This window comes from Notothenia rossii (assembly GCF_949606895.1).
Source record: "Notothenia rossii genome assembly, chromosome: 5".
NCBI lineage: Eukaryota > Metazoa > Chordata > Actinopteri > Perciformes > Nototheniidae > Notothenia > Notothenia rossii.
In genome coordinates, this window is record NC_136903.1 from 81,135,130 (window position 1) to 81,152,006 (window position 16,877).

General features: G+C 41.8%; 1 protein-coding gene across 1 annotated transcript in view; it reads right to left on the reverse strand.

Moving 5' to 3' along the window:
* Positions 1 to 4,717: 4,717 nt before the first annotated feature.
* Positions 4,718 to 16,877, reverse strand: part of LOC307041615 (protein FAM200C-like) — a 78,563-nt gene continuing 66,403 nt past the window's right edge. Inside the window, exons 2-3 of the transcript XR_013808820.1 lie at positions 8,430 to 8,513; positions 4,718 to 6,488 (exon numbers count right to left, since the gene is read on the reverse strand). The gene's annotated coding sequence lies outside the window, so the exon portion shown is untranslated. The remainder of the gene's footprint in view (positions 6,489 to 8,429; positions 8,514 to 16,877) is intronic.

Below are 16,877 nucleotides of genomic sequence, written 5' to 3' on the forward strand. Positions count from 1 at the left end.
GTCATGTTTCTCTAACATATGAATTTTCTATCCTTTCTGGAGTTTTAAGTCCCCAAAACATTCTTGGATACATTAGCTTTAATGATATGCAGACCCATGTGCCTATTCTAGATACACACACACACACACACACACACACACACACACACACACACACACACACACACACACACACACACACACACACACACACACACACACACACACACACACACACACACACACACACACACACACACACACACACACACACACACACACACACACACACACACACACACACACACACACACTTACACCCCGTCAGAGAGAGAAAGAGGGGGAGAAAGGGCAGGCTTGCTCCCAGGCTTGGCAGGCAGGCAGTGTGGCACATGCCTGGCAGACAGAGATGATGATAGTAGGGGATGCTTCCAGTCGCCTAGCCTCCGTATCAGCCAGGTGTCCATGGGCGAGATATGGGAAGGGTGAGGCGGGGTGGGGGTTGGGGGGGGACTGTCAGAGCCCGGGGAGGATAGGGGGGTGTGGGAGATGGAGACAACACTTACAGAAAGATGAGCCTGCGTATAGGCTGCTGCCTGATCCAGTTGAACCGCCCTTATTCAGGCTATGAACGTGATAATGTTGTGAAACATTATTTAAATGCATCATCAATGTTTTCAAATACACATATGACAAGTTTGTTTGCATATGATGAAGGAATTAAACTGATTTGATGGATCCCTGTGTGATCCTGAAATGATCACTGACAATTGCTGCTACTGATCATTCAAGACTCCACGTTTGGTTAACTCTCTGTTATTTTCTCCTGTGCTACATACATGTTGCATTCCATGGAATGGCTAATAATAAATTATTAAAAGTTAAAGTTACTGACTGCTTCCACCTGGGGTAATGCGTTATAATTCAATGAACCAATCAGAGGGTTCCTTTCAATCGACCGATCAGAGTATTTGTTTCAATGGACGAATCATAGGGCTTGTTTCTATAGACCAATAACAATTTGTTTGCCAAGTTTAATACATTTTTTGAAATGAGCCCTCAAAAGAAGAATCATTTCAGCATTCAAAATAGTAAGCATTCCTATTATCTCAAAAGGATCCTTTGATAGTGACATTGTCAGTGTTTGGTCTCTTATTATTTCCTAACATTATGTCCAGTTGGTTTGAATAAACTTATTTTGAGCTAAATTAATATAATATTGTATGTTGTATTGTATTTGATTTAAGTCCATTCCTAAAAGTATTGTTTGTGTATGAGAGGGTGTCTCAAAGCTGCAGCAGATTGACTGCATATAGATCATTTTGTTTAGATTTTTATAATTTAAAGGTTTAAAAAGTGTTTTCCTTGCTAAAGAACATATTTATCAGAGCTTCACTGTTCCAACATGTGGCATTGTTTACAAAGCTTTTCTTGCCCAGCTTGCCAGCTGCTCCAAGCAACCCAATTACTGAGTAAAACCCTGGCTTAGTTTTCCCAGAGTTCTGCACTGCATCCTGCATCCATCTCAGGCCCCAGAGAGCTTCCTCTCGGCTCTCCACCAATGTCATTTACACCTCCCGCTCCACCCTGGCTTAGGTTGCCTTCCCACTGCTATTAAACAGCAGCTACGGCCCCCTGCCAACCAGGAACCCAGGACACAAGCAAAACTGGGTTCTTAGAAAACGAAGACAGCGAATATGACGCAGCAAGACATCTCATTACAGCACTAGAAGCTTTTCCGCTGGTGTTTGCCCAGACTCAGATCATCAGACGAGGAAGGAGATTGCTTGAGCGCGGCTCCAGCTTTTCTTTTTTTTTGCTGAACAGTAGGAGGGAAAGGAACGGAGAGAATATTGGAGGGTAAACAGAGAAATGAGGGAAGCAGAGATGAGTGAGTGCAGACAGAAGAGCCAGGAGAGATCCGCAGCAGAGGTACTGTAGTGGAGCTCTGCAGGAAATGAAGTTGCACCTGGAGCAAGGAGAGGAAGAAATAACGTGAAGATGGGTTAGGTGTCGGGCAGGTGGGAGGTGACAAAGCCACTGAGGCTGAGCAGAGGTTGAGTGGGGTTGAAGCCACACTGTAAGCCCTTCTTTCCCCTGAGACAGGCAGAGTTAGAGGGCCGGGATGGGACTGGGTTACAGGGAAGGACCTGGGGCCATTTCATTACAGAAAGTGTCTGTCCAGAAGATGGGAAAAGGATTATCCTCCAAACAGGATTTATTGAAGGGGATAATTCATTGGCTGAACTCATAGTGGGAAAGTGCCATATAGGTTGAGGTTACAATATTGCTTCATTCACAGCTCCCAATAGCCTGATTTTCAGCAATGTATTTGCTTGAGTGTTTCTGTGAGTTTGTCAAGAAAAGGTAAGAGGTGAGGAAGTAGATGCATGCGTTTGTTTGTGTATGTGCTGAGGATAATTCAGGAGTTCAGTTTCCATATGTGACGTGATTAGTTCTTACTGCATTATGGGGCACCAAGAGACTGTTTTGCTGATTTAACAGTAAGTCGAAATAACGACGGCAAAATACCTGTCAAAATCACTTTGGTGACAAGGCACACAAAATTCAAAGAAACAAAATGCACATAATCTACATTCATGGGAAAATGTAAATTGTGCATATTGTATTTCCTCATTCACAGTCTGTTAGAAAACAGCTGAGGTGTGAAAAACTGGAAAAACAAAATATGAATAGGGACTTGTTTGCTGTCTTTGGGCCTGCAGGGCACTTGACAAAACAATGATGGAAGCATCGAGGAACACTGGGTGATTTGCATTTTACAAACTGATGTCTCCTGGCCTGTCATGTTATATTAATTCTGCAAGAAGATTGCCCATTTTAATGTGGTAATAAGACAACTGGCTCCACATAGCACTGCTTTCATTTGCCGGCTAACTGAGGAGGAGGAGGAGGAGGACGAGGCGACGGTTCTGAGCATCCTGGCAGCCGGGAAAGACATCTTCACATCTTTATAATCATCTAATTTACAGCATGACCATATCCACTGTCCTTGGTAATAGCACTCCCTTTGTCCACTGGCAACTGGATTGACCGCTAACACTGAGACTCAGAGAATCCCACTACATTCATGCTGCTGTGTGCATCACAAATCCAGACATTTGCATCTTCCTCTTGGCCTTTCATATTTTCTGAGGATTGCAAAAATGAGTCTGAAATCGTTCCCTTAAAAGGCCGTTGATTGGGGTGCCGGGGTCTGTAATTTGCAATTAACGAACGGGCTCTGGAATTTGATTTGGGTCAAGGTCCTCATTTGCATACTCCTTCCTGACTAGTAGAGAAACTCTAGGGGTGCTTCGTCTAGATGACGGTGTCTAGTTGTCTGATTTATGTTCAGCGGTCATGGTGAGGAAAAAAAGTCGCGCTGTGCTGCCCTGCTCTGAAAGTGAAAGTGCTTCTTGTGACTCGTCACGTTCTTGCAGTTAATGAATTCTGAGCGCGGGCTGTGATTTCTATTGGTTCATCTCAATTGCCTGCTAATAGCAGGGTCGTTAGGCCAGGAAAATAGCGAAGTCCACCTCCAGTCTCCCGGGGTGGTAACTGCAGTCAGGCAGTGTGACCTGTTGAGGTAGCTACCTCTTTCTGTGTGGTGATTACTTACATTACAGATTAAGATTTCACATACATTTGTATTGATTAAACATCCCAACAGTATAAAGCAGTCGAGTTACACCAAGCCAACTAAAAACAAGTAAAATGCTTCTTACACAATGAGCAATTATTATCTAACAAAGCACTTATATACTAATAAAGGACTGGCTTATCTAAAGCCAGTTGAGTAGCACTTGAAATGTGTTGGCTCTATGAAACCTGATGTACTTATATGATTCTGTTTTCTTGAAGTTTGTATCTTCTTGGTCAAATGCACTTATTGTAAGTCGCTTTGGATAAAAGCGTCAGCTAAATGCAATGTAATGTAATGATATAGTATAGAGTATATATAGCACACATTTGTAAAACTGAATATTGTTAACAATGCTTACCTACTGCATGTTTACTCAACACAAATGTAGCAATAGTTCTAGTCATAGTGAAGTATTTTTACATTGTTCTATTATAAAAGAAAAAGGAGGGGTTCATTATTATATGAAAAAAAAAGCCACAAAAATGTTGTTTGTCACTGTTGGTTTTCCAAACACACGCTCTCATGGGCCTTCAAGCAAACTGTCAGGTGTCATTTATTTTTCGTGATTGAACTGAAGTTTTGTGTCAAGTTGCTTGAAGTGAAGCAGTTGAGAGAGAGAGATCTGCTCACATGCCGATAATCTTTGGGTCTCTTTTTGAAGTACACTCAGCAGCAGTGCCCAGTTCTGCACAGTGGGGGGAAGACAGTAGGTTGCTGCTTTTGGGAGCAGCGTGCTTTCACACTGGTGACTGCAGACCGCATTTATATCCCACATACTCAGGTTTCTTATGGGAGATTTACAATGAAAAAGGAAAACAGACACAGAACAAAGTTATAGAAGTACAGAATTAGTATGTCATATGTCATGAATGATACATCCGGTATGGGTCCCAGTCCCCTTGTATACGTGTGGCTCTGCACACATTCAAACCAATACCCCATTGGTATGAAATACATCAAATGCAATTCAATAAATTGTTTACAACTTTTTTTACTTATACATCAAGCAGTTATAAAGCAAAAATAATCATTCATTTGGAGTTAAGTCCAATATTCACTCCCATTCGCTCTGTTGTTGTTCTACTCCTGAGGGAAATATCTGCCCATGTTTGAATTGTAATTTAAGGAATATTAAATACAAAATGACAGCCATTAAAAGTTACTGGTTATTGTCATCAAGGGGAGAAGATGTTTTTTCGTTTTGTGCTAATTACTGCTCTGTTTGAAATGACATGCAACAACACGTACATACTTTAGAAGCAAGGTTGCATTCTTTGACATTGAAAGTCCGATTTATTAATCTTCCCTGAAATTGCAAATCCTCTTTTACTGTAGCTGGTTGTAATTCTGTGCAGCATTAACTGACCGGACGTGGAAAAAAATACACCTCAGCCATTGTTAAAGTCGATACAGCAACGCTTGTTATTTTAGTTTAGGTTGGTATTTACAGCTCCGGTTCCCCATAGTTCATTACCGCTCACTGTATCTGTGGAGTGTGTTTAGCTGGGGAGCTTGTGGCCTGGCAGTCCCCTGGGTGGAGTGTGTTTGTTTAGGGCCAGTGCGCTGCTCGGACACTGAGATGCAGATGGTGCAGGGAGCCGGCCCTGGAGTGCCTTTGGACACGCTCTAGCAGAGTGCAGGGTCATGTTCTCTCGCCGACTACAAGACAGGAAATCCATTTAATTACCTGTGAAGCAGAAAACTGGGTGTGGGGGCCTGACAGAGGAGGACTGTGTTCCCCGAGCTCTCTGCCAGAGACGGGGGAGGGAGAAAAAGGGAGGGAGGGGGAAACAACGGCAGTGGGGAAGAGGGTGGGAGCTGATACTGTAAAGAGAGCAAGGAGAGGAAGCAAGCAGGATGGTGGTTACTTTTAAATTCTTCCAACATATTCACTAATTAACCTAATTGATCCCACTCGTCTCCTCTGTGCACTTTCTCGACTGCTCTCTCCTCCTTGAGTGCATCCTATAATGGACACTCTTTGTCTACCTTGTATTTCTCCCGACTTAACTCTCCATGCACCTCTTCACAACTCTTTCTATGTTCTGTTAAATCCTCCTCACTGTCATCCTAAAATATCACTTGTTTATTTTTTTTATTTTTGTGTTCCCTCACCTCTGTGTTTGTCCCGACAGGCTTCTACTCTCTAATTTGTCCCTTGTCTCCTTTTTCTGTCCTCCAGTCCATTTTTTTCCCTTCTTCCTCCTAAGACCCCAGGAGAACTAAGTCATCCCCTACAGCAGACAGGTCTACAGATTGTTGCTGGCTTGTGGAGCGGGGAAGCTCAACGCCCAGTGGGATAACACTGGCTAATAGCAGGATGAACTGTGGTAAGAGGAAACCATGCACAGCCAGTATGCCATTATGCAAGGTCAACCATGAGAGATCCCAAGAGAAGCTGTTTAATTCAGCTAGTTAAAAGTGGCATAGTGTAACCAAATTGCTACAACTACTATAGGAGTTCTTTCAACTTTGTCTAAACATGTGTACCATCAAATTGAAGGAAAGGGTCAAACTTCAGCCATCCTGCCAAAATATTAGATTTGCAATATATTTGCACAGAGCAATAACAAAAAGAATACCAGCATAAATGCATATTAATTGGTTCATTTTTACTGGTCCAACGCAAAAAGTTGCAGTGTTTTCAGAGTGTACATTCCATCGGGAAAAAAAGCCTAGCCTTCAGGTCTTCATGCTGCAATGGCGTCGTGACTGTCCAGGTAATGTGGCGAGAATGGCGACAGCAGGCTCTTACAGACTGAAGCCCAGAACTGTCACATCGGCGTTAGAGCTTGGCCCCAAGCCCAGTCATGAAAAATCCACCATGACAACCTCCTCGCTGGTCCTTTCCCCAGATCTGTCCCTTCAAATGGCAGAGGAGCGGGGTACACGATCAGGAAACATTAACGTTATCTAACACATCACATCAGGAAACTTGACAAATTACTGAATAGACCTCCCACACCAAGAGGGTGTAAAGTCAAAGGCAAAAACAAAGTCCCTTCTGGCTCAAATTGGAGAATTACATGACAAATCCATGAACAGATGTAGAATTTTACACACAAAGCAAATGACTGCAAGTCCCTGCAAGGCTTTTCGCATGAAACTCTTGGCTAATGAGAGAGAGCAGGTTTGGATAAGCATGAGTGCGCCCATAAAGAACACAACAAAGAGGAAAAATCTATAAACAGATGCTACATTTTATGTGCAAAAATGATGACAAGTTGCTACAAAACATCTTCAGTCAAGAATATCTTTTGTGACTGATCAAAGTGAGCATGGCCTGCATGAATAAAGGAACAGGATAACTCTTCTGAGGCCAATTTGTTTTAAGGTTATTGAGATTTCTGTGCAGAATAACCAGCAGTTCTCAATCATTACACAGCAAATGCATATTCATAGGAATGGTAGACATGCCATTTCGAATTAGATAAGTATGAGGCAGTACACTGAATAAAAACAAATACATTTTGCATTTTTTAATTCTTATTGGATTTGAAAGTACCTAACAAAATGTTTATTATGTTGGTCCTAACAGTCAATGGATGCATGGGACATGTAATAATACAAAATGTGTTAAAAAAAATACAGCTTAGCGTTCTAACATGCCATCATCTGCATAAAACCCTTGAAATTACAAATAAACCTTGCTGTCAACCAAAACTCACATGCAGCAATTCACAGACGCAAATCCTCGGGATTATGGGAAACAGTATTTCGATCTCTCTGTCTCTACACACCAACTGAAAGATTGACATTAAAGTTGACTTTATTGTATGACATCTATACGGTAGTTCAAACTTGACCAGCTAGTCTGTAGAAAAGTGTGTAGAAGTATTTTGTTTGCATTAAGATACAGACTTTTTATTGTACCTTCTTAGCCATCCATTTTCCATGAACGGACTGCCTATGTGAAACCGGGCTGTCTGTATTTAGGACATTTTGCCAGATATAAGAATGTAAATAGAGTCTATGCTTCATTTGAAAAAAGATTTAAAGAGGAAGACAAGAGTTCAAATGTTACTCAGTACACAGTTCCAGAGTTGCTAAAACAAGTAAGAAGTGTGGAGTTCTTTTAATCAAAAGTATAAAGATCAGGAGGAACAGTCCCAATGTGTCCTCAGAGTTGAAAGTGAAAGCGCCTCTGAAAAGGTCCTCATGCTCCATTAGCTATAACGCCCTAAGGGGCCATTCAATAACTTGTAGATAGCGTGGGTGGGATCCTCTAGCCCTCTGATCAGCCACTCTCTGGAATTCACACGGACGTGCAAATTAAAAAGAAATTGGATTGATGATATGTTGCTTTTGTAGAGGATGTATCAATTCAATAGCATCCGCTCACTTGCTGGACAGGTTTATATTTCATTGCAAAAGTGCTGCTCGTTGAAGCTGAGTGTGATCACACAGTGGAGTAGAAAAGCAGGAATATTCATGGAGGCTGTTTTGTTAATGTTGATCCCAGATCAGCTATTTATTTATGAGTAGGAAGAAGTGCGTAGCAGAGAGGAATGAGGTGAGGCACTGAGCGAGTTGAGAGAATTGTATTACACTGCAGTCTGGATGCATCGGGGGGGGGGGGGTCACAGGTTTCTCCGTGTCTGGATAAGTGATTCTGCATGCAGTACGACAGGCAGAGTGCACTACTGAAAGCACGGCGTATCGTGCTCTGAAGTAACCTTGTTGTTCTGAGCTCTCGCCACGGATGTAATGCACCTCTGTCCTCCTCCCTTATCCTCCCTCCCACCTCACCCATGGCTCCCTTTAGACCTCCAGCCTTCCTCTCCTCTAACCCTTCGTTTCTTACCTCTTTCCTGCTGGGTCAGCCAGCTAACGATCTGGCCGACTAAAGGTCCCGGGAGATTCAGTTCAACTGCAGTTCAGGCCGTTACTGAGAGAGGGAAGAAGGGAGAAGAAGAGACGTTAGGAAGATATGAACAGCATTCACCCCCCTTCATGATCATTTGTCATTCTTTCCTTTGCTGTGTAATAGTTGTTTCTAACCATCATTGAAAAAAAAGTAGTCATAACTGCTGCTAAAGTTCAAAGTTTGATGCTGCTGATTTATGTTGGGAGTCACATGTATTTGCATTTATATATGGCTTTGCTAAGACGTAGGAGTTCAAAATTCTGTTTTGATCGACCCCTCTTAATTCTTGTTGCAACACCGACATTTCCCACCTTTGTGCAGACTGTGTGTTTTGTGTGTGCCACCTGAAGTTAACAACAATATAGTTTTAAGTTACTATTCAACTCTAGGAAAGACAACTTTACATTTCAGAGAAAGCTAAGATGGGATTAAAATATTGATTTCCGACATTAGTACCATTTTTAGTTTATTTGGATGTTTATTTGGGTATTTTTAATACGCCTTCAGGAACAACAGTGAAATGATGTGGCAAGCATGACGCGACTTGTGACATTAAAATGCATTGGTGCTGCCATGGGAGGTTTTTAAAAAAAAATCGAGTCAGCTTCCTCCCTCAGCCTATTTCCGTGCTTGTGGATCAAACAGCATGCATTTCCTATCCAACTGTCTAAACAAAAACAAAACATTCCTCTGGCGGAAAGCTCTGTGGTCTATAAATCACTCACAGGGAGCAGAGATACTAAGCAAGGTGTTTGGAGATGATAGTTGGCTAGTGGGAGCAGCAGAGCGTGAACTTGGGTTTGCGAGAGATGTGGAGTCGTGACACTCCTGTCCACGGCCACCTGTGTGTATGTGTGGATCGGTGCTTCTGTTTGTGTGTCTGTGCGGGGGGTGGGCCGTGGTGTGGAAGGTGGCAGGTTGCCTGTGGCAGGTGAGGAAACTGTTACCTCTAGCTTTCCGCTTGGGCATTAGAGTGTGTGTTTGCATCTGAATGTGTATTAATGGTGTGCAATTTATAGCTTGCTTTTCCCAGTTGCATGCTGCATATTTCAGGCAGGTAGACAATCCAACCCACACTGTATAATGACGGCTTTTAAATACATGTATGTGGAACTATTACTGTGCAGAAAATCCATTAAGATACGACACTAATAGAAATCCACATGACCTTGTGTATGTTTTGTTGACTTGACGGCAGGTTTGATATAGTGTGTGTAGGAGCGATCCAATGACACCAGGGATTAGAAAACTCTTTCTCAGAGTCGATCCAGAAGGAAGCCGGCTGAGCTCATCATGTTGAAAATAATTAATAATGCATTTAATAAATAGCTCCTGAGCCAGCGATGTACTCTCACCATCTGCTCCACTATAATTCCCTCCCTTTATTAATGCCAGATAGACATTAGATGACTATGGAGATGACATAATAATGCATGGCATCACTCACATGCTATTCGTCTCTCCAAATTCCAATCTAGAGCTTGTTTTTTTTCCAGCCCCCTTATCAACTGAATGATTTGGTCCAATTAGGTGAGGGGTTCAGACACATCTTGGTCAATTAGGACTTTTTAATAGAAATGAGATTTAAAGATTATAGCAGTATGACGGGTTAATGCAAATATACAAAGTGTGTTTCCTGATTGACATGCTGTGGTCATTATAATTGTATTGAGTATAGTTTGCGTTAGACTCTAACAGAAGATTATCTTGATGAAGCCGTCTTCCAAATAAATGTGGTGTTACTTGGATGTGCATCAGAATAAGGTTCCCCAATGGCTCAGTAATCCAATATCTTTTTGCTGAGCTAAAAGCATATTTTTTCAGGTCTCCGACAGAGCAACATGATCGAACATGAATCATTTAATGTATGCACTTTGGTTTGAAGGCTAACATTGATTTAAAGTTCCCCGCAAAAGGCCAAAATGTGATTGAAAATGAAACTTGGTGAGTACTTCGGGCTGCATCAGGATACTCAATTCATGTACATGTGGGGCCCTTGTGGTTGCGTTACATGTTGAATACTGTCTCTATGAAACTGCTGTCAGCGCGTATTCCCCTAGTTAGCCTTCCCGGTCATCTCTGCCCTTTAAAAGGACAACACATATGACATTCTGCTTTCTGAGAAAACATCTTTGAATAGGTTTCACTTCAGATGCTTTATCAGGGAGGTTTAAAACGAAAGAATGTTGACCATGTAACCTATGGGTCACTGACTTTACTTTCCAAACTTCAGCCTTCATTCTTAATCATGTTTCCCGAGCACCTACACTTCAAACCTGACATTCAGCTTCAAAACAACCTTGCAGTTTCTACACAAAATACTACCAAAGGAAATAAAAGGTGTCGGGTGATGTCAGTTTAGTGAGGTAAACTTTTCCTCTTGAAAGTTGTGTGTTGGACTCACATATCGTATGTCAATCAGTTCATCAGTAGGTTATGCTTTCTCCCTTGGAGCCTTTTGTTCTCTCACCGTGTTCACGGTAAAAGCAGAAATCTGAAAGGTCTAGCATGGTGCTCTCTGCATCAGGGGGCAGTCAGTCACTTTAGATTAGACTATGGATGGCAGGTCAAGGAGAACAAAAACGGTCTCTACAGCAGAGAAAAATACAGTACTTTTTTTTCTAGCTCATCTCTAAGCTGGGTCCTGTTATAAAAAAGGTGAGGAAGGGCAAAGAACCTACTGCATAAGTGCCACAGGCAAATGTCTTTTCAATTACAGAGGATAGATTCTAGCATACTTGCCGTGAAAGGTTGAAATAAAAAGAAAAAAACTTCAATTTTGAGCAAGAAAATATTAGACTTAGAAGTGATGTTTACCTTTTTATGAAAACTTTCAGTCAGTAGACAGTGAAATAGAGGGTTGTAGAAATGTAATAAGACGATGAGGAAAAACATCACCTCTGACTCCCTATACCTCTTTGAAGTTCTGAAAATCAATGCACGGTGGAGTTGTGAATGCCATGTTCTGGTGAATGATTTATACCATTTCTCAAACAAAGAAAGTGCTAGAATCCTCCTGCCAGCACTTCCTCTCTGCCTCTTTGAACGCTTATGCCTTTGTAGCTTGTGCAACAATATGTGCGTCCAGAATATGTGTGCCATAAATTAAGGTTGACTGGACAAAGCTGGGATTCTGCCCTTGTGCTACAAAAGGGTATTATTGTGCGGCAGAGAAGCGGAGGGAGAGCGAAGTCATCTGCATCTGGATGGAGGAGGAGAGGGCTCTAGCATTGAGTCTGAGCCCCTCTGTGGCTGCTGGGGCCAGGCCTGCTTCTGCAGATAGACTTGTTCCAGCTCGTAGCCCTCCCTGGCTCCTTACCCTGCCTCAGCCCAGGAACAGATGGAGAGAGGAGAGCAAAGGAGGAGAGGGAGGAAAATATCTCTCCGTTCAGAGCTTGGCACAAGCATGAGGTGTGGGTGTATACAGTTGGTTTACTGTACACCCAAAAAAGCTATGTAGTTGGAGCAGCTTTTAAAAGTACGAGCTAGCATAGCTGGACAGAGTCAGGCTATTGTTCCCACTATTTCCAGTGTTTTGCTAAGCTAACTAGTAAATGCCTCAACATATTTACTCCATGGATGTGTAAGTGCATTTTAATACTTTTAAGATCTGATGATTTCAATAAGGGCTATTCAAGTGTAACTTCTGGGTGGTTGATTTAGCTAACAAAAAGTACACTCTGATTAACCCCCCCCACCCCCGCCCCCCCCCCCCCCCGTCGACAGTTGACTAGCGGTACCGAGTAGGGCCGGTCGGCCGGTCGAGTTTCCCGGGCTGATTTTTAGTCCCAGTCCGCCCCTGTTCCCAAGTCAATGACACCATGGACTGACACACAAATGCACACCATTCGATTTAACGCGGGCTCACTTCACCTGGCTTGATTTACTGTACTGTATTGTACTTGGTAAGACTTTGTAAGCGAATAAGCATATTTCCCAAAGTGTTAAACTATTCCTTTAACAATCTGCTAATAACTGTCCTGCCTAAAGTCTGAGTTCTGAATCTTAATATGTACGCCTCTTGACACCCTCGTCATACCAGTCCCTCCTGTCTTGTTGAGACCACTAGTAATAGGCCAAATGACCTCTAGTTCTCCTAACTCTTCTTCATTACACTCAAGCTGCTGGTTATTGGACTGGGGAGAGGCTTAGATGGCAATGTGCCATGGTACAAGGGGCACAACTGATGACATTAAACTCTCAGATCAAACCCTCGTGAGTCTCTTCCAGCCAGAAATCGTAAACGGAAAACCATTTGCATATTTGAAACCTATTTACATATTTGAAACTGAAAAGCAATCACCAACACACACCATTTTTCAGCCACCAATAAAAGCTTCGGTAAATGAACTGTTCAACATTACAGTTTTTCAGTGTAATGGATGAAGTTCTGTCTTTGCTGCACATTTCAAGGCATGAAACTGTGGATATAATGAAGCCATAATGCAAAACTGAGATTTCAGTCTGTTTCTGAGTTGATGTGTCATGGTGTGCTCAGGAATAATAATGATGGAAAGGAATAATCATTCATAATGTAGTTCAGAGACTACAAAGACAAAGTCCCTTTGGAAGAGTCGTGAGCAGGGAAAGCTGGAAGAGAAAAGGAAGAGGAACAAGCCCCTGCAATTTAGCATGCTATCGAAAGTGTTGAAAACAGCCGCGCTGTTCCAAGCAAGAAAAGCAAAAGAGTGATGCGTGTTGAAGCAAATTGATCCTATCTGAAAGGGCTCGGAAAACCTTAGCCCAGATCAAAGCTCATGCAAAGGCGCTCAGATCACCCAGTGAAAAGGGGGAAGAGTGAAAAGAGGGGGAGTGTCTTGTCTCGTCTAATTATACATTTCAGACAGCTCGCCACCAATTATCTCCCCTTCAGTAGCATCTGCCCTTCGCATGACCGCAAAGCTAATGTGTGGCAAGCCCACCGTTGGTTTTGAAACTCAAGCTTAATGTATGGTAAGCTGCTGGAATTTTCCCAATATCTTGTGATTGCTAATTCAAGGTGAGGTAAAGGTTTGAGTGTAGTTTACACAGTTAAGGAGTGTAGTTTTATTATGCCCAAAAATATTATACTTCATGATTCCAACAACCTACAGCACTGTGTGACTCTCTAAGGTGATTCTTTATATGCAACTGTCCAATAACAAGCTTTTGTTTCCCTCAGGGAGCCAGTCTGCTACGTCCGCTCAGAGGTGGTGTTTCAGAGTGACCACTGCTGCTGCTCTAGACTCGGGGCACAATTCTGTGTAAGAGGCAGTGAAACAGTCAGTTACCTTTACGCAGGTCCCTCAAACTGCCTCTGGCCGTTTCACAAACTGTGCCAACAAGCAAAAAAAAATATCAGCACAAACAAGTGTGTGGAAACACAGACAAACCTGAAAACCTCACTGGAATGGCCAAACATTATCCCTCAGGTATGACATTAATTGAGTTATACAGTATATAAACCAATGGCTTACATGCACAACACATACTAAACTAAAGTGCAACAATTGTTTCACTCATTTTTTACCTACATGCCTGTTTAAAATTATAATCTACCTTCGTAATATACAAGGATTGACCATAGAGGAAGAAAACAGTCGTCATTTAAACTACGGGTTATTATCTATATATTACAATAATAAGATAACGTATTGCCAACTTCGGACCTTTTGATAGATTTGTATTCCATAAACAAGATAATTTGTAAACAAACCCACAAACCTCAGCAGTTGTTATCTTTCTGTTTTCCTTTGACTGAACCTGCAAATATCCTATTTTGCTTTTTTAAACAAATGGGTTTGTTATCTGTCTTTCTTTTAACATAATTAGGTTATTAATTGGGTGGCAATATCAAGTGACAGACAACAATCATGCTAAGTGTTCAGGTCATTCTCGATAAGAACATTACCTACATTTAAAAAGTTGGAACAGTTGAAGTAAAAAAGCATTTCTATAAAAAAGACTGCTGCTAAATGCTGAGAGTAAACCATTATAGACTGGCGTGCTGGAGGAGCTGGAGTGAGTTTGCAACACCCTGAATGGCGCGAGTTGCTGGCTTAGATAAATCATGCATTTGGGGGTCTGTGGGCTTCAGCAATGTGAATCAGCCAGATGCAAAAGTGTGTGTGTGTGTGTGTATGTGCATGTGTGTGTGTGTGTGTGTGTGTGTGTGTGTGTGTGTGTGTGTGTGTGTGTGTGTGTGTGTGTGTGTGTGTGTGTGTGTGTGTGTGTGTGTGTGTGTGTGTGTGTGTGTGTGTGTGTGTGTGTGTGTGTGTCCATGAAAGAGAAGACCTTTCCCACATGGCAATAAGCTTCAGTGGAGCAGACAATTGCAATGTAGCCATGTGAGAACAGGGCAAGATGGAGTCACTTTTGCTGACAACCCATAGAAAACCTCAACATTTTTGATACAGGAAGACACTGTGCCAAAAGCTGGACAAACACTAAAAAATATATATTTATAACTGTATAAATGTTTGCTTTTCTAGAAGCTGCAAAACTTGGATTAAACCTCAGAATTGTATTTAGCCTGTGTGTGTTTGTGTATGTGTATGAAAATACTAATTAGCTTGGGTGATTGATGAGCTCACTACTAAATGGATATGACCATCTTAACATCACCACGTTGGCTTCACAAATAAAATGTTTACAAATAGACCTTAAGTCTCTTAGCAGCACTCAGACAAGATTCACTCATTATGGAACGCTTATTAAAAGACTTGATGACAAGAAGTCAATTCATTTTTACCCCTAGGGCTCTCTATATACATGTATTGTTATGAAATATCTATATTCATAAATAAAGACAAATAGCATGATGTTTCTGTAATATTGAATCCCAGATTGTAAAGATAGTTTTGTCTGGACCATCTCCAAAATGAACTGCCTTTTATTTTAGAGTGAAATAGAGAAAACATTTTTGTTTTAATGATGTGAAGCCCTACTGTAAAACAGATTGCCAATGTTATTTTGTCCCTCAGGGGTTTTGCCATTTTCGGACGTATAGATCCAATGTGGAGGCACTGAGCCGTGCTGCCAGCGCTGAAGGGCTGCTTCCTCTCGCATGGCAGAGCTTATTGGTGGCATTAGGTCTAATAGCCATCAGTGCAACCTTTGTGCCTTCACTTACAGCAATCACAATGTGGCCTAACGATAACATAAAAAAGTAAATGTACAAGTTTCAATAAAAAGGATTCAGATCCCAAGTTGAGATTGTTATGATCACAGTCAAACTCGTGAATGTCCAATGCGCCAAAATATGGGGCCAAAGAAAACCAAAAGGTAATATTAGTTTGAGGACCGACATAACTAGATTTGGTTTGCTTGTACTGCACACTGTTGTACATCCAAATCAGTGATACAGTGCATGTTTTTTTATAGTCCACAACCCGCTCAACCATGTAATGTCAACTGTCATGCGTTTAATGTATATATTTTGTAATCTTGACAGAGGGATCAAGTTGATATCTCAAGCGTGCCTTAATGGTTTCAAAGGTCTAATAACGGCAACAAACCCTGCCATTTCAGGCACAAATGTGACACGAATGATCTAGTGATTCATACTTACAGTAGCGTGACAGGGAAAGTGTGGGGGTGCACGTGTTGTCACGGGAGTGTGTCAATCAAATAAAGATTTCATTATATCAAGCAAGATAAAAGATTCAGAATGTGTCAAGGCATGTGTCAGTTATCGTCTTTGATTAAAAGCTAGAACACTTTCTGTTCAACATATTCAAATTGATGAGTTCTGTGTATGATAAGATGATAAATCTTCTACCTTTTTAGTTATTTTTCAAAGCGGCCTGTAATTCTAACTGCTCTTAGTTTGAGACGCCTGGCATCCTTAAACACAAACTTTTACTTTAAAACACACTGAATTATCTTTCTGCTGATTACATACACAAACACACTGATGGTTCAGCTAAATACATTTTACCCTCCTGCCCCTCTCTCGGTCGCTCTCCCTTCTTTTCTTGCTCTCTCTCCAGCGGAAAAAAACAATCTTGGGACGGGCTCCTGCCACAAAACGTTCTGTAATAGTCTAATTGTGGCTAATGGTTTGTGCAGCTAATTAAAGTGTATGAATTACAATAATCAGTCAGCCGCACGGAGGCCACGCTGCTCCTCCAAGCGTGGACCAAAAAGGGGGTAGCAGAGATGGGGGTTGGGCACAAAGGAACAAGGTGAGATGTATATGAGAAATAGGAGGAAAGAGATATATTATCCCAAGGCCAAGGTTATAATGAGAGGATGTAAGAGCAAGGATGGCTGATTCCGTGGTCAGAAGTAACAGACGGTTAAGATCAAGAGAGAAATATGCAAGGTTCAACTGCATGGTACGGCTCAGCTCGACTCAACACACATTTGCAACCATGTAGTGATATCCTAGATATCATTCACTTT